The sequence below is a fragment of the Felis catus genome, chromosome D4 (assembly GCF_018350175.1).
Source record: "Felis catus isolate Fca126 chromosome D4, F.catus_Fca126_mat1.0, whole genome shotgun sequence".
Lineage (NCBI taxonomy): Eukaryota > Metazoa > Chordata > Mammalia > Carnivora > Felidae > Felis > Felis catus.
The window spans coordinates 87,210,947-87,226,953 of NC_058380.1; the positions used below are offsets into that span (position 1 = coordinate 87,210,947).

General features: G+C 53.8%; 2 protein-coding genes across 11 annotated transcripts in view; one reads left to right on the forward strand and one right to left on the reverse strand.

Annotated features, from left to right (window-relative positions):
* The window catches only part of KYAT1 (kynurenine aminotransferase 1), a 34,448-nt gene extending 31,941 nt beyond the window's left edge, over positions 1-2,507 (reverse strand). The window contains exons 1-2 of one of the 8 annotated variants that reach the window (XM_045043926.1): positions 340-376; positions 10-224 (exon numbers count right to left, since the gene is read on the reverse strand). The gene's annotated coding sequence lies outside the window, so the exon portion shown is untranslated. Of the gene's footprint in view, positions 1-9; positions 746-2,387 lie in introns of those variants that run through there. The other 7 variants (XM_006939536.4, XM_006939538.5, XM_006939537.4 and 4 more) reach the window with 7 other exon arrangements.
* A 106-nt stretch (positions 2,508-2,613) lies between these two features.
* Positions 2,614-16,007, forward strand: part of LRRC8A (leucine rich repeat containing 8 VRAC subunit A) — a 29,897-nt gene continuing 16,503 nt past the window's right edge. Inside the window, exons 1-2 of one of the 3 annotated variants that reach the window (XM_003995953.5) lie at positions 2,709-2,739; positions 5,905-6,011. The gene's annotated coding sequence lies outside the window, so the exon portion shown is untranslated. Of the gene's footprint in view, positions 2,740-2,848; positions 3,433-5,904; positions 6,012-16,007 lie in introns of those variants that run through there. The other 2 variants (XM_006939539.5, XM_019816655.3) reach the window with 2 other exon arrangements.

The following is a 16,007-nucleotide window of genomic DNA, read 5'->3' on the forward strand; positions in this document are numbered from 1 at the left end:
ATGACTTACCCAAAGTCAGAGTCCTAGAAAATCACAGAAGGACCCCAGCTGTAACTCCAGAGCTTACACTGCTTGTCCAGGAATGAGGAAGCAGAATGACCATCTGGTAGTTTTTTCAAGGATCTGGCAGTGCCGTCTGGCAGTGGGATGTGGCCCCACGCCGGCTGGGGCAGGAGTACCTCTCCCACCGCAGCTGGTGTGACTTTGCCCAGCTGGCTACAGAACTATACAGAACCAGGGGGGAAGAGGAGGGGTCATGGCCAGCACTCAACCTGAGAAACCCAGCGGGCTTAAGCAGCCTGGAAGACAGGAGCTCCCAGTGCTGACGCCTTTACTCACCAGGGCAGAGTTTTCTGTTTACAGCAAATTGGCCGCCAATCTGGAGGCGGGAGGAATTTGGGGGATGGGGTGGGGGTGGGGTCTGTGTGGGAGGTGGGTGTGTCCGTAAAGAACTTCCTCCTTTCTATGAACTCTCCCCTGTTCCTCTGTCGCCCCCACCTGGATTATAAAATCAGGGCGTCCTCCTGTTTGGAGCTGCACCAAAAGTGAAGTGTGGAGTGGAGGGTGGAAAAGCCACAGATGTGGTCCTGAGAAGGCATTCTCCAGGAGCAAGGAGTGATTCGTGCAGAAGCCAGACTGAACATTTCCAACCTGTGCGGTCTCTGATCATGTGGGTCACCGCTCTGCTTGGGTCTCTAGTCTCATCGTTCCTCCTTCCGGACACCCTGCCCATCTTTCAGACACAGATTAAAAGTTACCTACTTTGAGACGCCCTCTCTGACTCCACCCGGACGGACGGAGCCAGATGCCCCTGCCACTGTACAACTACGACCTGAGCTTCCATCCACCACAGAGCTCATCAGGGACGTTAACTGCTGGGTTGTCCGTCACCCTCACTAGACTCCAGGGACAGGAACCGTGTGTCCTGTTCCCCACCAGATCCTCAGTCTCTGGCAGATCAACCAGAAGCGTAGGTCTCCCAAAGCATTAGTGCCTGGAGGCTGAGGGAGAGACCCAGGAGCCCCGCAACCTCTCTCAGTGAAGTGGGGGAGTCAGGCCTTGTGGGGACCCTCTTTGGGCAACTTCCTTAATTTCTCTATGCTTCACTTACTGATCTGTAAAACGGGACAGATCTGCGTGTAATGCACAGGGTAGGACAGGTGGGAGCATCGGTGGCAGGGGTGGTGGTCATGACTGTTAGCTCTATAGATGGGGACATGGAGGCTCAGGGAGGGATATGCCAGGTTCACAGCCCCCAAGACGGATGGGGGAAAGCCTTGGACTCCAGCCTGGGCTCTGGCCCCCAGTGTTTCTTCTCTCCGTTCTATTCTTGTTCTACGGGCTCAGCCAGCAAATAGCCAATCAACAGTTACTGGATCCTTACAGTGTGCCAGACTCCACACTGGCTGTTGTGTGGTTAGTAACAAAAAAGCTTCCCGCTAAGAAGTGGGGCCTGGAGACCATGGGCATTAAGGGTAAAACCCTCCAGGGCTCAAATTCCAGCTTCTCCTCTTGCTGGCCGTGAGATATTACTAAAGTCCCTAATCTCTGAGCCTATTTCCTCCTCTCACGACAAGGGAAAAATTGGGCCTTCCAGCAGGAGGGCTGAAACCAGGCACTGGCTCCACACTTGATGGATGCCAGCAGTTCTTACCTTACACATCATCTTACTCAAAAAATAACTAGCCTGTGCACATGCTGGTAAATTCTCCCTAACCCTTACCCAGGACTCCAGCTCTGTCCGAGGCCACCACAGTTAAAACTTCTTGTGCATCTTACCAGACGCCTGCTGCACACACCCGCAGACACGCACACGCCTTACACACGTTCTTTTACACAAACTGTAGCGCCGATCTACGCTGTTCTTTTGCCCTTTCCTGTTGTTTTTTTTTTTAATCTAAGGTTATCTTGGAACTCGTTCGATGTTAGTGCATATTGAACATTTTTCGTTTTAGTGGCTGCACAGCGTTCCACTGTATGGATTATTTCTTAATGTGGTTGCTGTTACTATCATCAGTGTGGGAACTGCGAGGACTCGGGCTCCACAGAGCTGTGTCCCGGCTCTGCCTATAAATGACCGAGTTACCTGGGGCTCCATGCTCCCCACAGGTACTATCGCGGGGGATGGGGGGTGAAGGATATGGGTGCAGAGGACCCGCCTGGCGGGTTCCCAGCGTCCAAGAGCGGGTCAGCGTCCAGCGCGTGCAATTTATCCCCCCGGGCAGCTCCAGGTTGGGTTAAGATTTCGGCGCAGCCACTCCGCCGTACCAGCAGCACCAAACGCAGCGAGTTTTCTGGCACAAACGATCTCGGAACCGGTTAACAGGTCGTCCGGCCTCGGCACCCGGCATCGGAGCAGCAGCAACGCGCAGGCACCGGATACTCACCCCGGCCTCGGCGGCTTCACCGCTCGTCCCCCGGCGAGCCCCGAAGGTTACAGCAGTCCCTGTCCCTTTAAGGGGGCCGAGCCCGGGTTCCGCTACTTCCGCCCCAAACCAACATGGCGCCAGTAGGGAGCCGAGGGTGTGAAGGCACGGAGAGAACTCCCGTCAAAAAAATGGCGACGCCCTAGCTGCCGCGCTCGAGCCGGCGGTGACGTCACTTCCGGGGCGGAGGAGGTTGAGTGGTGCAGTGAGGGACAAACAAAAGGAGGCGCCGGAGGGGCGCAGCGGCCGGCGGCGGGACGGAGCGGCCGGGGCGCGGGGCTGCCTGCTGGGCAGCCGGACCCGACGGGACAAGGTGAGTAGGTGGGGCGGGGAAAGGGGCGCGAACTGTCACCTTTAGAAACCCACTCCTACCCGCCCCCAACCAGCTGCCCGGCCCCGGCGCCCCGGGCAGCTTGGGCTCTGCCCGCCCGGGCTGGCTCCCTGGGGGCCCCCGCCGCAGCTCAATTTGGCCCACCTCCAGGCTCCCGGGTATTCCAGGTCTCCGGGACCCCACCCTCTCCCCGGTGCCGGGGCGCGCGAGCCCCCTCCCAGGCACCCCAGTGCCTCCCTGTGCTCTACAGACCGGGAGTTTCCGCCTGGGCTCCCCCAGGTCCCCTTGTCATCCCCTGGGTTTCCCTCAGATCCTAACCCCTACACGCACACACTCCCCCCTTGCTAGAGGTTCCACCTCTGAGCTTTCTCCTTGGCAGCTTTCATTTCGTTTTCAGAGGTTTCCCCTGTTCTCTTCTCCTGGGCTCCTGGCCCCGGGACCCCTCCCTCCTTTTGATCAGGCGGGAATAGTGCCCTGACTTGGGGGGCAGGATCCCTGGCCAAGATCTTGGGCCCCCCGTGTGAACAGGGGTTCCTAGGAAGAATGGTTCAGGGTCCGAGACTCCAGGCCCTGCCCACGTCCTGTGCATCCATATGAGTCTGAGAACCAGATCTGATGCGGTCCAGGCTGGGGATCCAGCAAAGTTGGTTACCAGGCTGAAGGAGCATGGCCGAGGTGGTTGGGGTTCATGATGATACTGCTTCTTCCCCTTGGTCTGGACTGTAGTGAACCAAGATTCGGCTGGTTCTCAGCTGATGCAACTACTGCCTTTTTTGGGAAGGAGGAGAGATGGTTGGTGGGGGGGGGGTGGTGTCCAACAGCCTTCTGATCAGGACTTGGCTGGAAGGGTGGGGCTGATCACACTCCTCTGATGCTTCTTCCCCAGTTCTACTCCAGGAAGACTTTTGAGAATGAGGTGTGAGGATGAGGAGGGAGAGAGCTTGGGGAGGGAAAGGGAATTTGGGCCTAGATTGTGGAGGAGGGATTCGGTGCAGCCGAAAGGCTTCCATGGGCCTCTCCCACCTTTTCCATTAGGAGTTTCTTTAAGCCCTCTGAACAGAGAGACCAGCAGTCAGACCGACTGGAGGCAGGAGGAGGAGGAGGTCTGCTATTGGCGATACTTCCTGTGGAGGGGGTGGGGGGGCGGTGGGAGTTTGTTCGGAGGGACTGGGCAGTGCCCATAGCTCAGTCACACTGAGCATTGCCTTCGTGAAGGTCAAGTGTTTCTCTGGCTCTCGAGGGAAGGCAATGACTTGTTCTGGAGGGCTGGAGAGATGCTGGGGCATGAATTAAGGGCCTCTGCCTCCCTGTCTTCCCGGTCTCAGTGGTGCTTTGGGGTAGAGTCTAATATCTCTCTGCCGTCCAGGGCACAGAGCAGGGGCCCAAGAAATGTTTGTGACTCTTGCCCCCAATCTCCCTCCTCCCCCAAACTCAACCATATGCTTATGTGCTCCATCCCTTGGGCACACCCACTAGGAAGCAGTTTCCTCTGCAAATTTTGAGTGGCCTTTCTGGACAGGAGAGGGTCCTGAGGACTGCCCCTGTAGGTCAGAACGTGGGGAAGTGGCTGGGCCTTGGGTTGCTATCTGGCTTGGCCTGGACCTCACCTGTAGGAGCTGGAGGGAAGGGATTGGCCTGGTTCCTGACTGCCTCTCCTGAGAGTGGCGGTGATTCCACATTTTCACACGGGGACACTGAAGCACAGGTTAATGGTCTAAGACCACATGAGAAGTCGGGTGGCCCTAGAGCCCAGTACACCATGTCTCTATCCCTTGATTCAGCCAGCCAGCCAGCCAGCCAGCCAGCTATTCCTTAGTCAGTGCCTGGCCTGGACCAGAAATGATACTAGAGAACATGGTCCCTGGCCTCCTCTGAGCTGCAGTCTGGGAGGAGAGGCAGGCAGGAAAACGTTGATACAATGGCCAGCGTAATAATAGAAATATTACAGAGGAAGGAGGCATTAGCTCAGGGTGAATATGTTGGGAGTGTGCAGTGTGTGTTTCCTGGAAGAGGTGAGACTAGAAGAATCAGTGACAGGGAGTCCTGAGGCCTGACTTCTGGTCCGGGCTGTGCCCTGGGCAAGTGACTGGGCTGCCCAGCCTCAGTGGGTATCCTGTCCTTGAGAAGGGTGGGGTGGATTAGAGTCTGGCTTAGTGGCCTCCGTGCCTTTACAGCTCTAGGTGCTTTACTGCTAGTGGCCGTCTCCCTTGTGTGGATTTGCTGGGTTATTGACTTCTGTACCTCTCCTCTGGGTTGGAGACTGTCTTCTGCTTCTTTCCTCCCAGCATGGTGCCTAGCACTGAGTAGGTGTCTTTAAATGCTTTCTGGCATAAGTGGTTAAGAGGCTCCACAGTCCCTCTTAGAGCCATTTGAGTCCCTTTGTCTGCCCGTGCACTCCCCACCTGCACTCCCTCCTTCCTGTTAACTCCTGCATATCCTTTGGCCTTTCCCGATGGCTGGGGGCCACAGTCTCAACTCCTAGTGGTCTGGATACTCCCCCTTACCCCTACTGTAGTCTGATCACACTTCTGTTCCCACCCTGCTAACTTGTCTTTTCCAGTCTTGTGAATGGTTTTGAGCAGAGTGCCTCGCGTGTTTAGATACTCACTAAATGCTTCCTGACTAACAGGTGCTGGCTGGGTTTTGTGTATGCGTCGAACTCGTGTGTCTGGGCTGAAGCTGTGCCTTTGCCTGGACTCAGCTCGCCCCACGGGAACTCACGTCCCGTCACTTCCCACCTCCGGTCCTAGATCTAGCCAGGCAGAACCACTCAGCGTTGTCTAGATGTCGCGTTCTCTCCCTTCCAGGCGAACTTGTACTCTTTCTCCAACCTCTGCTCTTCCTTAGAAGTCAATTCAGGCGACACCTTTCCCAGGGAGCCTTCTCTGACCCCACCGGTCTGGGTCTCATGCTTCCTCTGGGTCCCCGTAGCTTCCGGGTACCCCCAGCAGAGCCCTGGGCTCCCAAGAGCTGACTGTAATCGTTGCCTTGGCGTCTCCCAGTAGGCTGTCTGGTTCTCTCTTATCACCCCAGAGCCCAGTCCGGGGCCTGGCACTGAGCAAGCACTCAGAAAATGTTGGCAGCACAGCAGGTAACTCTTGATAGCCACACACATCCCTGCTGACAGTAGCTCTTGCTTCCTCGTAGGGAGGCAGCTTCCATGGAGCGAGAGGAATGCCAGGACCCTGCCCAGACAGACGTGGGCCAGCCTCAGCACCGACAGCCAGCACGCAGATAGCAGAACCATCCACGGGGTAAGGACTGGCCCCCCCCCCCCCCCGCCCCGCCTCCGCCGGCAGGCCAGCCTCCAGTCAGGTGTCTTCCCCAGCCGAGGGGCAAAGGGCAGTATCTCCATCTCTGCGGTCCTTTGCTATTCTTACTACGGGTCCAGGGCATCTAGGGCAAAGGTGGCAGGAGAGAATTCTTCTTCCTCCTCCCGACTCCGTGGCCAGCTGAGGAGTATGTGGTAGCTGTACTTCAAACGCCAACATTAGGTTTCCTTGCGAACCTCTGTTTTTTGTCTCCCCCAGCCCAGATCTTGTCGGTCTGACTTGTTAACCGGACCGTCCTGTGACCACATTTCCCAAGGTGTCGTTCCGTGGAACGCCCGTACCTGTGGTCGCAGTGGTTGGATGACTCTGGGAAACAACTTGACCTTGCTGTGGGACTTCTTAGCCTTGACCGCATCGAAGGGAGCACGATGAGTCTCTGAGAGGGGGCCGGCAAGTTGCGTGTCGCCACAGTCAATTGATCGCGTGGACGTCTTTGGGGACTGGGGTTCCTTGGCCCACGCTTTGGAAAACAGTTCCCAAAGGTGGGAAAGTGCGCTGGTTGGGACCCAGACTTCATAGTCTGGGATGTGGGTTTGGTGAGTGACTGTGGGCCAGCCGCTGTACCTCTCTGAGCCTCTGTTCCCTTAGCCATAAAAAGGTGATGATTTTAGTACCTCATCTTGCTTTAAATATGTTGATAAAGGGAAGGCACTTAGCAGTGTGTGTCCCAGGACGTGTCTCATAACCTTAGCGGGTACGTACGTGGATAGATTGCTGTATCATTTGTAAAACGCACCCTTGTCAATGATTTCCTCTGATCATTTGGGGAAACTCAGGCAGTGGCCTTCATCCCTCGTTTATAGATGTGGGAACTAAAGCTCAAAGTGGGGAAAGTTGCCCAAGAGTTCAGGAAGGCAGGCGGGGATGTGGGGCTGGAACCAGATCCTGGAATCCTGAGCCAGGGTCCTTTGTTCTGTGCCCCAGGCCTCGCTGCGTCCACCTGTCACCTCAGCTTTTTGTTAAGGAGGGCCTGGCCCTCCCCAGCCTGGATTTTAAAAGAAACAGTAATTTTTTTTTTTTTTTTTTTTAACTATCAGCAGAGTTGCACGTTCATTATACGTTTTTATAACACTTTGATTTTGATGTCACGGAAAGCGAAAGTCTCCCGCAATCCCATCTCCGGAGAGGTGAATGGGGAGGAGGGTATCATTCCACATGTGGTGTTACTGTTTGCTTATTTTCCCCATGTCAAGTCTTGCTAGGGCGGCTGGTTCACAGCTTGCTCTTGTTTCATTTCCTGGTTCCCGCAGGCCCTCTTTCCCAGGCCGGGTGGATCCGTGTGTGTGTGTGTGTGTGTGTGTGTGTGTGTGTGTGTGTGTGTCCCCGTCAGCACACCCCCACTGCCCCCATCCTCACCTTTCTGGGTTTTGAGCTGTTAGCGCATTGACAACAGCACCGAGGGGGGTAGGAAATACCTAGTGTGTGATTTTGTGGACTCTCCTGTTTATTGAGAGGAGGTCAGCAAACCCCAGCCCTGCCCTGTAGGAGTTTCCTGTTGGTTTTGAGGAACTCTACCTCCTGGAGAGGAAGGGGAAGCCTGAGCCGAAGTTCTTCTGGCCAGGGACGAGTAGGAAGCAGCAGGTCCTACTTATCTGAGATCAGACATCCTCCTCCGTGCCAGGGACAGCTTGGAGGGAACGGCCTGGGCTGGCCTGAGAGGTTTTGGCCGCCTCTGTCTACCTAGGGCAGGGGCCAGGTTGGGGGGGTTGGAAGGGACATGCACGAATTGCTGTGTTGCCTGAGTCTGGCCCTGACTCACTGACCCTGGCAATTCCTGGGGGAAGCCTTGGTCCCTTTGGAATGCTCCTATTGGGTTTTGTTTTGTTTTGTTTTGTTTTTAAGATTTTATTTTGGGGGCATGTGGGTGGCTCAGTCGGTTAAGCATCCAACTTTCGGCTCAGGTCATGATCTCGCAGTCCGTGAGTTCAAGCACCGTGTGGGGCTCTGTGCCGACAGGTCAGAGCCTGGAGCCTGCTTCAGATTCTGTGTCTCCCCCTCTCTGTGCCCCTGCCCCGCTTATACCCTGCCCCTCCCTCCCTCCCTCCCTCCCTCCCTCCCTCCCTCCCTCTCTCTCTCTCTCTCTCAAAAATAAATAAACATTAAAAAATTTTTTTTAAAAGATTTTGTTTTTAAGTGAACTCTACACCCAACACGGGGCTCGAACTCACAACCCCAAAATCAAGAGTCACATGCTGCACCGACTGAGCCAGCCAGATGCCCCTCTCCTTTCAGGTTTTAACCTTGAGGGTGGGCAGGGGAGGAGAAGGCAGAGGGCCTGCCCTGTGACCCGGGTCTGAAGGTGCTCTGTTGGGGCAGGAGGGATTTCAGGCCTGGCAGCCTGGTTTTGTGGTCTGGCAGGGTCGAGCTGGGAACGAGGTGTCCCTGACCTGGTGGCCTTCTCAGGCTCCCTGACCTGACCCTCTTCCTCACCGGGTTCCCTCCTCCTGTTCTTTCCCTGCAGTCTCTTTTCCTTCTCTCTGGAGACACTTTGGCTCCAGGAACTGGGCTGTCCGCCTTCTCCCTCGTTCTAACGGCAGGGCCTTCCTGTCCCCCAGTTGTCCCCAGCGGCCGCAGTCGGAGCACTGGGTGGTATGTCGGGTCACTGCATACATATGGCAGCTCCCCGCCACGGTCTCCTCTATGAGATGGCTCCACCGTCAGAGACCACAGCTGGGACTCGAACCCGGAGCTGTTAGCTTTGGCAGCCTGTGCTCTTTCCACCCCACCTTCCGTTTTTCTTTTTCTCCAGGTTTCAGGCTTGGAGGTACTTTAGAGCTTCCCTGGGGTAGGGGTGGGGGGGGGGGCTTGTTGACAATGCTGTTTCCCCGGGGACCCATCGCCACACACCTGGGCAGGGGTGGGCCCAGGAATCTGCATTCTGAGGACGCTCCCAGGCTGTCGTGAGGCGGCCGGTCTGTGGACCATCCCAGGAGACACTGAGCAGGGCGATGCTTTCAGCCCTGGTCCCCACCTCTGGCAAAGGCGTCCATCTGACACCCTTGGTATAGAAGCAGGGCCGAGCTGTCCTCAGCAGCGGGGATTCTAGTGACTTCCCAGAACGTGTCGGGGGGTTAACCATCCCTTGTCTAGGATGTGTTGGGACTGAGGTTTCTAGAACGGCTCTTACTCCCAGCCGCAAACATCCCCTGCTATCTCTCCCGATGCGTTTCTGCTGCATCTCGTAGTAAGTTCTATGTTTAACTGTCTCTTGAGGGCCTAAAACCTCAAAATTAAATAGGCTGCTGCAATATAGCCTCCTGCCTGGAGCAGCCTTCCACCGGAGTAAAAGTGGCTGTCAAATTCCAGAGCTCTCACATGCCACCTGGACACCCTCAGAGGCGCCAGCACCGAACTCGGGAGTCGGCTGTTGACAAATGTTCCGGCGGGGGGCGGGGGGCGGCAGGAAGCTGGGTGCACGGGGATCCTGCACTTCACACCTCCCCCCTGGTGCCCTGCGTTAGGATCTCTAGGGGCAGCACCCCCCTCCAGCCCAGAGAGCTGGGCCACAGGCAGCTTACCTTGGTCTCAGTCCCAGTCCCCTGGGATCTCAGCAGAAGATGTGTCTGCAGCCTCCTTTAGGTGCTCCTGCCCCCGTTTTGTAACCTGTCCAGGCAGGCAGTGCTGGCACTCATAGCAGATCAAGGCCCACCTCCAAGGCCCCTTTGCCACCACGGACCCTGATCTGGCATCTGGCTTCTGGGCCCAGACCCGACAAAGCAGGGCTCCTCTCTAGAGTCTCCTTAAAGCTATACCTGAGACACCAGAGGCGTCTGAGTATGCTCTGCTCGGGTTCCCCGCAGAAGCCTTGATTCCATGTACCCCTCAGGAAAAGGAGGTCTTGTCTTAGGAAGCATAGTGCTCAGGTAGGGTCAGGAGCCCCACTAGCCTTCGACACAGATTGGCGTAATGGAAAGGCAGACTGGTGGTGATCTTTCCCACCATCTTCTAGCTCTGTGGCCTTGGGCAGGTCGCTTAACCACTCTCCCATAAAGGGACTGATGAGGACGCCTCCCATAACAATAACAGCAGCTAACATTGCAGAGTCTTAATACGTGGCAGGCACCGGGCCAGAAGCTTTCCACGGACTCCCTCTTTCAGTCCTCACTACAACTCACGAGCCATTTTGCGGATGAGGAAACCCAGAGCCCTGGGAGGGAAGAGGACTTTCCCAAGATCACCCACTGGTGAACTGGAAAGCCACCTTCCTGGTTTTCGCGGAGATTGGGAGCCGAGGCACAGGAAGTGCTGGGCTCAGTGCTGGCCCGCGGTCCCCGCCGGTAGCCGGGAGCGCTAACGCCAGCCTGGTGTGGTGAGGGGGTGGCTTGAGCCTCCAGCCTGGCCTGTTGCCTCTGTGAGTCCAGGAGCCCCAGATGGGTGTCCCTCACCTGTCACCCTTCACCCTGTAAGCTAGGCCACAGCCTTGCGAGATTGTATGAGGACAGACCTGTTTGGGAGGCCCGGCCCAAACATGAGAGCAGTTTGGAAGTGAAACTTGTTCCCTCCCCCTCCCGCCTCGACTGTCTCCCATCTTCCTTTCCCGGGAAGTGAGGGTGTGCCTTGCTCCACAGGCTGAGTGCCAAGCCAGGCAGTGCCCCCGGCCCGCCGCTGACTCACCCCAAGTGGGTGTGGGGGCCTGGAGGGCAATGCCCTGCTCTTGAGTGGGTGGGGGCTGTGTGCACCAGATGGCGAGGTGCGACCTTTCCTCCCACTCCCAGCTCTGGGACCAGAGGAGGCCCAGGGGTGCTGACCGAGGAGCAGATTCACAGGCCCAGAGCCCTTCCGGGACAGGGCCATCGACCCACCGTCTTCCTCAGGCCTCTTGGGAAGGGCCCTTCCCCCTTCCCTGGGAGAGTGTTGGAGAGACAGCCTTTCCAAGTGTGGTACAAGGAGGGGTGCCAGCCTCCTGCCTCCCCTCTTGCCTGGGAAGCTTGCCCAGCATCTCTGTTTGGGCTTTAACAAAAGGCTCACTGTGCCCTGTTTACCCGCAGCCTGGCCGGCCTGCCACGGCTTGAGTGTGAAAGCCAAGTCTCCATAGGCCGACGCGGGGGCAGGAGCATGCTTGGGTGGTCACCCTCCGGGATGGAGAGGGCAGCACATCATTGCTTACTCCCTTCCCCCTCTGTAAGAAGCATCAGGAGGAAATCAACGACATCGGTTGATACCTAAGGGGTGGTTCTGAGAGTAAATCGCCAGCTCTCTACCTCCGTCCTTTCCTGGGGTCCTGAGCCTGGGTGGGGCTCCAGAAGCTCAAGGCCCTTGTGTGTGGTCTGTGAGACGGGGGCAGGTCCTGGAGGGCTCTGGGGGGTCTGGTTTGTACTTGGAGATGCCATTCCTTGTGGCTCAGCCCTCACCTGGGTGTCTTCCCCCACTGAGTTCCGGGAGGGTTTTCTGCAGCGACAGGTGGGTTGTGGTGAGCGTAACACCTTCCTCTGTGCCACACGGTGCATTATGTTGAGTAGTCACAGTAAGCCTCTGAGGCAGGTACGGTAATATTCCCATTTTGCAGTTGAGGAAACTGAGGCTCAGAGGAAAAGTCATTTGTCCCCAGGGTCTGAGCCGACCCAACCTGGGGTGCTGCTTCCCAGCAAGTGAGGACAGCACCCCGTGGAGTGTCGGTCACCTGGGTGGGGCAGGCAGGGGTGGACCAACCTTTTCCTAACACAGTACACGGCAGGTACTTCTGGTAAACTTTTACAGTCGTCAGAAACCGCACGGTGAGGACGGCCTGGTTTTCTTCCCAGGTATTTTTCCTGCTCAGAAAAGTACCAAATTTAAATAACAGAAGAGTGTATGGTATAGACAACCCTCTGCTATCTGATCCGCCCTCAGACTTAACTGAATATAGTTCTATGTATAGCCCTCCAGATTTTTCTATGCATACAGTAATAAGTTAGGGATACAATTTTTTTAAAACAAGAATAGGATCATGCCTCTTTTGCCCTGATTTTTTTTTTAAATTGCGGTAAGATACACAAGTAAAATTATCATCTTAACCGTTTTTAAACGCACAGTTCAGTGGCATTAATGCGTTCACACCATTCTGCGGCCCTCACCCCCGTTGAGCTCCAGAACTCTTTTTCATCTTGCAAACCTGAGACTCTGTACTTGTCTTTTTGCTTGTTTGTTTTTAATATTTTTAACTTTATTTTTGAGAGAGAGAGACAGAGCACGAGCAGGGGAGGGGCAGAGAGAGGGAGACACAGAATCTGAAGCAGGCTCCAGGCTCTGAGCTATCAGCACAGAGCCCGACACGGGGCTCAAACCCACAAACGGTGAGATCATGACCTGAGATGAAGTCAGACACTTAACCGACTGAGCCACCCAGGCACCCTGATTTTTTTTTTTAATTTTTTTAACGTTTATTTATTTTTGAGACAGAGAGAGACAGAGCATGAATGGGGGAGGATCAGAGAGAGAGGAAGACACAGAATCCGAAACAGGCTCCAGGCTCTGGGCAGTCAGCACAGAGCCCGACGCGGGGCATGAACCCACGGACCGCGAGATCATGACCTGAGCCGAAGTCGGACGCTTAACTGATGGAGCCACCCAGGCACCCCCCGATTTTTTTTTTTTAATACCTCTAGGACATCTTTTATACCTCTTTAATACCATTTTTAATACCTCTAGGTCACTGTATACAGATGTATGAGGTAGGTAGCATTATTCTCAGTTTAAAAGTTTATTAATTATTTATTTATTAAAACAAAATTTTTACATTTATTTATTTTTGAGAAAGAGACAGAGAGAGACCGAGTGTGAGCAGGGGAGGGGCAGAGAGAGAGGGAAACACAGAATCCAAAGCAGGCTCCAGGTTCCGAGCTGTCAGCACAGAGCCCGACGTGGGGCTCGAACCCATGAACCATAAGACCATGACCTGAGCCAAAGTTGGACGCTTAACCGACTGAGCCACCCAGGCGCCCCTAATTTATTTTATTTTTGAGAGAGAGAGAGAGCACGTGAGTGAGTGCGTGCGAGCATGAGTCGGGCAGGGGCAGAGACAGAGAGAGACAGAGAGAGACAGAGTCCAAAGCAGGCTCCTCACTGTCAGTGCAGAGCCCGATGCAGGACTCAGGGCCCAGACTCACAAACCACAAGATCATGACCTGAGCTGAAGTCCCATGCTTAAGCTTAACCGACTGAGCCACCCAGGCACCCCTATTCTTATTTTAAAATTGTAAACACAGAGGCTTGAGCTAATAATTTTCCCAGGGTCATGGAATGATTTCACAGGAGAGCTGCTTTTGAACCTGTGTCTTCCCAGATCCAAAGCTGTTGCTCTCTGTGCCCTCCGCGATCTGCCTGCCACCAAGGGGGAAGATAGGGACTCTCCAGGGACAGGGATATTCCAGCCTTGCCACAGGAACCTTCCCACTTCTCCCCGCCTGCGTCTGCTCTGATGCGGAAAGGGTCTGACTGCATCCTACCCGCTTCGGCAGCTCGCTGGGCACAGAGCAGGACCAGGCAGGGGTGGTATCGTGTTCTCTAGGATCCTCAGAGACCACAGGTGAGGAGCAGGCCAGTTGGAAGGAGGATTTGAATTTGCTGCCCCAGCAGTAGGTCCAGAGCGGCCGCCTCCAGCTGAGCCTGGCAGGTGTGAGGACCAGAGAGAGGACCCACCAGAGGGGGTAGAAACGGAGGATGATTTTGGAAACTTTTGTATGAAATAATTTAAGCACACGGAAAAGTATAAAACCAGAACAAATATCTTTGTATCCAGGACTCAGCTTTGTCGGTCCTTAATTTTTACAGTAATTATATTAGCTAGATTGTCTCTCTCAAATTATTTCAGACATAAGCGAAGCCTCTTCCCCGAGCCCTTTTGCTTCACCTCTCTGGATGAAATTATCTTGATTTGGGGGCTCTCCATTGCATGTCTTTATAGCTTTACTACACATGGATATGTTACATTATAGAAAACCTTGCATAACACATAACATATTATTCTGTAGCTTGTTTTTTGGCTCAGCGTTGTTTCTGAGGTCCGTTCTTGTTAGTACATGTAGGTATAGATCATTAACTCATTGCTTTAGCATTCTGTTGTACGACGGTAATGATTTATCCTTTCTCCCGTTGATGGATGGGTTGCTGCTGATTTGGGGCTGTTAGGAGCAACTCTTTAGAGAGCATTCTCGTCCGTGACTTCTCATGTGTGTAAAACAACTCCCTGAGATCTATAACTAAGAGAGAAGTCGCTGGATTGTAGGATATGTGCATCCTAACTCCTCGTCTAGGAATTCAGCATTTTTGCCAGTTGCAGGGGAATGAAGTGGCATCTGATTTGCATTCCCTGATTGGTAACGAGATTAGGAATTAATTTCATGCGTTAAATTCCATTTGCATTTTGTTCTTGTAAATTGTTTGTGTATTTTGCCGTTTTTTTTTTTTTTTTTCTCTTGGATTGTCTCTTTCTTGTGTTTGTAAGAGTTCTGTATTTGCCCTGGATAGTAATCCTTTGGTAGTTACACACATTGTAAATATCTCTTCCAAATCTGCGCGTTCTTTTTACTTGTTTTTTATTATGTTCTTTGATATGCATATATTTTATTTTATTTAATCTTTATTTTTGAGAGAGAGAGAGAGAGAGAGAGAGAGAGAGAGAGAGAGAGAGACAGAGTGCGAGCGGGGTAGGAAAAGAGAGAAAGGGAGACACAGAATCCGAAGCAGGCTCCAGGCTCTGAGCTATCAGCACAGAGCCCAATGCGGAGCTCGAACTCACGAACTGTGAGGTTGTGACCTGAACCCATGTCGGATGCTTAACCGACTGAGCCACCCAGGCGCCCCTATTTTTTTTTTTAATTTTTTTTAATGTTTATTTACTTTTGACAGAGAGAGACAGCATGAGTGGGGGAGGGGCAGAGAGAGGGAGACAGAGAATCCGAAACAGACTCCAGGCTCCCAGCTGTCAGCACAGAGCCCGATGCGGGGCTCGAACCCAGAGACTGCAAGACCATGACCTGAGCCGAAGTTGGACGCTCAACCGACTGAGCCACCCAGGCACCCCCAGGCGCCCCTGTTTGAACTTAATGTGATCACAATATCAATCTCTTCCTGTAAGGATTTGTACTCTTTGTGATAGGAAATCCTTTCTCATCCTAAGTTGATCTCTTAGATCTTTCTTTCTTCTTTTTTTTTAAAGTTTATTTATTTATTTTGGGGTGCCTGGGTGGTCTAGTCGGTTGAGCGTCTGACTTCAGCTCAGGTCACGATCTCACCATTCTGGAGTTCAAGCCCCCGCGTCAGGCTCTGTGCTGACAGCTCAGAGCCTGGAGCCTGCTTCGGATTCTGTGTCTCCCCTCCTCTCTGTCCCTCCCATGCTCATGCTCTGTCTCTGTTTCTCAATAATAAATAAACGTAAAAAAATTTTAAAGTTTATTTATTTTGAGAGAGAGAGCACAGGAGGGGCAGAGAGAGAGAGAGGGACAGAGAGAGAATCCCAAACAGGCTTTGTGCTGTCAGTGCAGTCTGATGCACAGCTCCAACTCGCAAACCACCAGATCATGACCTGAGCTGAAACCAAGAGTTGGAGGCTTAACCAACTGGGCCACCCAGGTGCCCCTTTTTTTAAACACTTTCAACTTTTGGGGCTCAGTTTGTTGAGGGTCTGATTCTTGATTTTGGCTTGGGTCATTATCCCAGGGTTGTGGGATCGAGCCCTGCCCATGTTGGCCTCCTTGGAGCTTTTGTCTTAGGTCTTTGGTTCATTGGAATTTATTTTCATATTAAGGAAGTAGATGAGGCTATGCTTATTTTCATGTGAGTACCTGAGAGCCAGCTCCATTCATGGATGCCCATTCTTTCCCTCTACCTGCAAAGCTAACACTCTTCATGTCTGTTTCCAGACATTTCAGGGTCTGTTTCTAGGCTCGCCTTTCTGTTCCTTTGACCCATCCATCTATCCCTACATCACAATACCACATT